The 7,093-nt window shown below is 46.0% G+C and overlaps 1 pseudogene; it reads right to left on the minus strand.

Moving 5' to 3' along the window:
- Positions 1 to 6,359: 6,359 nt before the first annotated feature.
- Positions 6,360 to 6,498, minus strand: LOC123038483 (uncharacterized; annotated as a pseudogene).
- Between the last annotated feature and the right edge of the window lie 595 nt (positions 6,499 to 7,093).

The following is a 7,093-nucleotide window of genomic DNA, read 5'->3' on the forward strand; positions in this document are numbered from 1 at the left end:
CCCATCAAACACCAATATATGTTCCCTACGAAATTAGTAATGATTTTAGATTGTCAACATCTCATAATTTGGAATTTAAGATAACTTATAAATCAGGATGTGTCCAATAATTTAGACCTGTGAGCATTTGAAGTTTGGAGTCTCGTCCAAGTGCTGAACTCACTGCCGAGAAGTGCGAACTAAGATATTCAAACTGTTTATGTATTATTTTTGTTGCTAGATTCCGGTGCACTTAACAATAGCACCGCCACTAAAACTATGGTGCTTCCCCACCTTCTTGATCACATCCCAAGTTTGACCAGCAAAATCATTAGTGGGATAGGGAATAATGCACAACCCAAACCATCCTCAGACTCCATTTTCTACCAATACAGCTACCAAAACTGATTGTGGTAAGATACACTATCTAGGGAACTTTAATTGTTGTTACCGGCGACATTTCTTTGCAGCGGCAATTGGCATGACCATATGATGTGCTAGACAGTCAAGATGTAACGAATACCAATTCTCAGAGCACAATTTGTAGAGCTAAAAATCAAAACGAGTGGAATCTGGCTTAACAGAGTATGATGTTTTTTTCAATAGAAACGACTAATCCATGAATGTTAGTGTTAATCACACCATACCCTTATTTATTTTAGGAATACTGAAAACACATCACCGTACTGATTCCTTTGGAGTTGTTCCCTCTGCAGCTTTGTGTGCTCGCTTTCAATGGTTCAACCTGGATAGGATTTGAACAAAGGCCAGTGTTAAATCTAGTAAAAAAACTGAAACAAAATAAGATCATATATGGATGAACCGATGCATGGAGTATAGGAGCAGGGAGACTAATAGAGTGGGCTCTCGTCAATACGTTTTCTTTAAGAATCACACTACATCTCGCTAGTGAATGAGGAGAACAGAGGAAGAGGCAAACTCGGCTAGCTAGTGATCTGTACCACCCACCGTCTGCATTGGCTACAACTAAATCAATGTGTTGCTGCTAGTGAATGGTGAGATGCAGAATTGTTAGCTAGGGATCCAAAGGAAGAAGAAGCAAAAGACGCCTGCAAGTTGTGGCCACGAAGCTCTTGGGAGGATGGGACTCTTGGAAGCGAAAGCAGCAGGGGTTATCTCGTGCTCCCTTGGATTCGCCCATGGTCGTGCTCCCTGGGCAGCGCGCCACCACCCTGAGAACCTCCAGCACAGCTCGATGGCGCGGATCCGGACGCCGGCTGTGAAGTGAATCTTCCCCTGCGCACTGACACCGGGCTGCCGGCACCCTTCGCTCTGCTACGCCCGCCATGGTCGCTGCCAAAGATCGTCGGAGAAGCTCCGGCACAGCTCGATGGCGCGGATCCAGGCGCCAGCCCGTGAGGAGCATCTCCGCCCGCCACCCGGCGCTCCACGACAGCCACCTCGCCCGGGTGCGGGAGGAACCACACGCAGGGGCCTGGATCTGAGCGAGGATTACGCACTTCGCCTTTGTTTTTTATCTGGTCACAGGGAGGCATCGAAGCGGTATGTTTTGCGGGCGAGGATTGACAGACCACGGCGGTGTCTGCTCGGCAGAACATCTTATCTGAGTCGTTGATCTGAATAATAAACCATTGATGTAATGTGGGCAGTCAGATGTGTTTAGGTTAATTTGATCGGAGGGCCCTGGTTATCTTGTGTACAGTTTGCGGTGTGGTTTTAGAAGAGTTTATGTTTGCTTTTTTAATAGTAGTATAGAAAAATAGATGCGCATCATCTTCGTTTATACTCCCTCTGTTCCTAAATATTTGTCTTTTTAGAGATTTCAAATGGCTACCACATACGGATGTATATAGACATATTTTAGTGTGTAGATTCACTCATTTTGCTCCGTATGTAGTCACTTGTTGAAATCTCTAAAAAGACAAATATTTAGGAACGGAGGGAGTAGTTGGAAACAGTACTACCACGAGGTTCTGGGAGGACAGATGGCTCGGGAAGACACCCCTTGCACTCCAATATCCTTCTCTCTATAATATTGTGCAACGAAGAGAAGCTTATGTTGCAACAGTATTACAGTCCAATCCTCTGAATATCCAATTCAGAAGGACGCTAGAGGGAAATTGTTGGGAAGCCTGGCTACACTTAGTACGACGACTAATGGAGGTCGAGCTTTCTCAACAACCCGACCGGTTGAACTGGAAACTAACAAAGAATGGAGAGTTTTCGGTTAAATCCATGTATTTGGATGTTATCAACTCTACTGTTATTTCTCGCTCAAAACATGTGTGGAATGTGAAAGATGGCTTGAAGCGTATGCCTAGCAGGGACGCGTTGCGTGTTATATATAGCCATAGGTTAGGGTTTACAGGATTCGGTAGTTGGTTAGGCTTGATCCTCAAGTTAGCTATCCTACGAGATAAAGATTGAAGCTTAAACCTAACTACCGGATTACAAAGTTGATCACGCATGCAACACCAAGAGTATATATGGTTTTATATACACAACCGTATATACATACAATATATTCTAACACATCCCCTCAATCATAATTTCACCAAGTTGAGATTGTTCTTGAACTCTTCTAACTTGCGCCATGATAAGGCTTTAGTGAAACCATCTACAACTTGATCATTAGTGGGAATGAACCGAATATCAAGAAGCTTCTTAGCTACCCTTTCTCGCACAAAGTGATAATCTACCTTGATGTGTTTTGTTCTAGCATGAAACACTGGATTTGCTGACAGATATGTAGAACCAATGTTATCACACCACAACCGTGCAACAGGAGAGTGATTAACATGTAGCTCATTCAACAAGGTTTGAACCCATATCAACTCTGCCGTGGCATTAGCCAAAGCTTTGTACTCGGCTTCTATACTTGATCTTGATACAGTAGCTTTGTTTCCGTGCACTCCATGATATAAGATTTGGTCCAAAGAAAACAACAAAGTCCCCTGTTGATCTTCTATCATCAGGGCAACCTGCCCAATCAGCATCAGAGAACACACTCACCAAAGTTGACATTGACCTTGTGACTTTCAACCCTGTACTCATAGTGCCTCTTAAATATCTCAAGATTCTTTTCACTGCTGTCCAATGTGCAAAGGTGGGAGCATGCAAGAACCGACATACTTTATTGATAGGAAAAGATATATCAGGTCTTGTAAGTGTTAGATATTATAGAGCACCTACAACACTTCTATAGTTTGTAGAATCTTCAACACTTAAAGGCTCTCCTTCCTCCTTAGATAACTTTTCAGAAGTTGAGAGAGGCATATTTGACACTTTGCAATTCATCATACCTGCTTGTTTTAGCACATCTGGCACATACTTTTCTTGACTCAAGACTATGCCATCTTTAACCTTTTTTACTTCTATTCCCAAGAAATAGTGCAAATCACCAAGATCTTTAAGAGCAAAGTATCTCCTTAGATCTTCAAGCAATGCTTTGGTTGCATCCTGCGATGAGCTTGCAACAATAATATCATCAACATATACTAGCATGAAAATGGTGATTTTGCCTTTTCTGTAGAAGAACAGTGATGTGTCAGCTTTGGATGGCTGAAAACCAAGTCTTTGGAGTTTCACACTCAGCCTAGAGTACCATGCTCTAGGTGCTTGTTTCAAACCATATAAAGTCTTATCAAGTTTGCATACATAATGATACTTGTCCTTTACCACATACCCAGGTGGTTGTCTCATATACACTTCTTCCTCTAGAACGCCACGAAGAAACGCATTCTGCACATCCAATTGATGAAGACTCCAATTGTTTGATACTGCAATGGACAGAACAAGTCTAATAGTAGCTGCTTTCACAACAGGGCTAAAGGTATCTTCATAATCTATACCATATCTTTGTTTAAACCCCTTTGCAACTAGTCTAGCCTTGTATCTGTCTATTTCTCCATTTGCCTTTCTTTTAATTCTATAGACCCATTTGCAGTCAATTAAGTTTCTCCCCTTAGCTGGAGGAACTAGATGCCATGTTCTATTTTTCATGAGAGCATTATATTCCTCATTCATTGCATTTTTCCAATTTTTATTTTCCAATGCCTCTACCAAGGTATTTGGTTCTCCTGTGACAGCAAGACCAGCAAAACGACGCCCTTTGTCATACCTGACCGTACCGTCCGTACGTACTTTTGGTCTCAAAATACCATGCTGCGATCTTGTTCTTGGTGGTGATGCTGAAATCATTGCAGAGGGTGGCTGCACAGAGGATCCGGAGCCCTGCACAGCGGATCCAGAACCTGACCCGGCCGCACCAGATCCAACACGGATCCTGTTGCCATCGCCAGTGTCCGCACCTGGGCCGGCAGCCGCAAATCCGAGGCAGATGTTGTCGCCTGCATGCGACGCGTCTGATTGGCCCGGTCACCATGCGGAGGGGACTGCACCACTTGGCGTGTGGAGAGCGGTGCCTCGCTGCTTGTGGGTCCACCTGGCCCTGAGTGCGCGACAACGCCTGTGCCCACGGGCCCTCGAGGGGACATGTGTCGTGGCGACGCTGGATCACCCTCTCCTGAGGCTGATGCGGTGTGAATCCCGCCGTTCGGCGCAGCAGGCGAGGGAGGATCTTCCCGGCCCGGGATCGCCGCTGGCTGGATCCGACGCGGCACCTGAATCTGCATCGTGTTCCACACATGTCTGCTGCATAAAATCATAGCCAAAAACAGAATTTCCACCAAAATTTGCAGCAGGATTTTTATGAATATTAACTGAAAGATCAGTTGTCTGTTCACCCCCATGATCAAGAGGTTCGGATGGAGCAGTTTCTGGAAGAAGAAGAACTTCAGAACGAAGAGGAACACCGACATTTGGATTTAGTGAGGCAAATGGAAAAATAGTTTCGTCAAAGATAACATCTCGAGAGATGTTGACACGTCCTTCTTTGACATCGAGACACTTGAACCCTTTATGAAGATTGCTATAGCCAAGGAAAACACATTGTTTTGAACGGAACTCTAGCTTGTTAGCATGAAAGGGTCGGAGATTTGGCCAGCACGCACAACCAAAGGTGTGTAGGGCATGGTAGTTGGGTTTTTCATGAAACAATTTTTCCAAAGGAGTGTCAAGATTAATCACCTGGCGAGGAGTACGATTGATAAGATAGGTAGCAGCTAGAAAAGCCTCGTCCCAAAATTTTAAAGGCATGGAAGCATGAGCTAAAAGTGAGAGACCCATGTCCACAATGTGCCTATGTTTTCTCTCGGCTGACCCATTCTGTTGATGGGCATGTGGGCATGATACGTGATGTGTGATCCCTACTTGACGAAAGCATGAGTTGAGGCACTCATACTCACCGCCCCAATCCGTTTGCATGGTGATAATCTTGCGATCAAAAAGTCATTCAACTAGTGCTTGAAACTCATGAAACACTTTGAAAACTTCTGATCTATGTTTGAGGATATATATCCATGTGAATTTTCTGAAATCATCGATGAAACTCACATAATAATTTTTCTTATTAATTGAATCTCGGGCAGGCCCCCATACATCAGAGAAAACTAGCTCTAAAGGAGCTTTTGAAATACTACTAGAATTTGGGTAGGGAAGTTGATGGCTCTTACCTTGTTGGCAAGCATCACACACTCCCTCTTTATTCAACTCTTTGCTAGAAAAGGAAATTTGATTGTGTCTAAGAACATGTTAAACTATTGCCGAAGATGGATGTCCTAAACGATCGTGCCACCTCGATGGAGATATCTTGGTGGCGCCAAGTGCATGTCTGCCCGAGCTTATTGGAGCTGATGATAGGGGATAGAGTCCATTTCTACACCTGCCGTGGAGGAGGGTTTTCCTCGTTGCCTTGTCCTTGACAAAGAAAAAATGAGGATGAGTTTCAAGAAACACATGATTGTCATTAGCTAGACGATGAGCAGAGATCAAGTTTTTAGTGGCTTTGGGCACATGCATAATATTTTTGAGATGAAGATTACGAGTAGGGGTACGAACATATGCATGACCTATATGGGAAATCTTCATACCTGCACCGTTTGGCATGTTTACTTGATCATGTCCATTGTACTTGTCACAGACGGTGAGCTTGTCGAGCTCGCTGGTAATGTGGTCTGTTGCACCTGAGTCCACATAACAGTTTGTGTCCACCCCGTAGGAGGAGTTGGTGTTGACGGCTACTGCAGTTTTCTCCTTGTTGAACGAGACATCAACACGATGATAGCACTCCATGGCCGTGTGATTTGGCTTGGTGCAGATTTGGCAGAAGACCTCAGACAGATCGTTGCGGCCTCCTCCATTGCCACGGCCGCCTCCATTGCGGCCATCGTTGCCACCGCGGTCACCACCGCGGTTGGATCCACCACGTCCGCCACGAGAGACGGTGTTGGCAGAGGAGTGGGAGGACTGCCCTCCGCCTTCAAACATGGCCAGCCTGCTTTCAAAGCTGATCAGCTGCGAGTAAAGCTCGCTCACCTTGATTTGCTGAGTGCGAGCGCAGATCGTGGAGACGAAGGACACGTAGTCGTAGTCGAGTCCCGCCAGGATGTAGGACACCATGTCGTCGTCGGTGAGCGGCTTGCCCACCGATGCCATCTCATCACCGAGCGCCTTCATGCGCCCGATGTACTCGGACATCGTCGAGTTGCCCTTCTTGGTGGTGGAGAAGGCGATCCTGGTGTTGACGACGTGCGCCTGAGTTTGGGAGATGAAGATCTCCCTGATGGTGGCCCATGCTTCAGCCTCCGCGTCATAGTGTGCGACCTGAACCATGACAGGAGCTGAGATGGAGTTGAAGATGAAACTCAGCACCTGAGAGTCTCGAGCCTTGTCGGTGTCGCATGCAGGGTTGGGCACGTCTGTGGGCTTGTCGTCCTTATCGCGGAGCTTCTACTCTGGCTGCTCCCGATCTGGATCGAGGTAGGAGACGAGCTGCGCCCCACGGATGGCTGCCATGGCTTGCGCGCGCCATACTAGGAAGTTGGAGCGATGGAGTCGGTCGGCTATGGGAATGAGGGCAGGCGCGGCGACATCGGAGCTTGAGGAGGCCATGGCTACGAGAGATGTGCTTTAGAGGAGATAGGCTCTGAATACCATGAAAGATGGCTTGCAGCGTATGCCTAGCAGGGACGCGTTGCATGTTATATATAGCCATTGTTGGGGAACGTAGCAT

Source organism: Triticum aestivum, chromosome 2A (genome assembly GCF_018294505.1).
Source record: "Triticum aestivum cultivar Chinese Spring chromosome 2A, IWGSC CS RefSeq v2.1, whole genome shotgun sequence".
Classification (NCBI taxonomy): Eukaryota; Viridiplantae; Streptophyta; class Magnoliopsida; order Poales; family Poaceae; genus Triticum; species Triticum aestivum.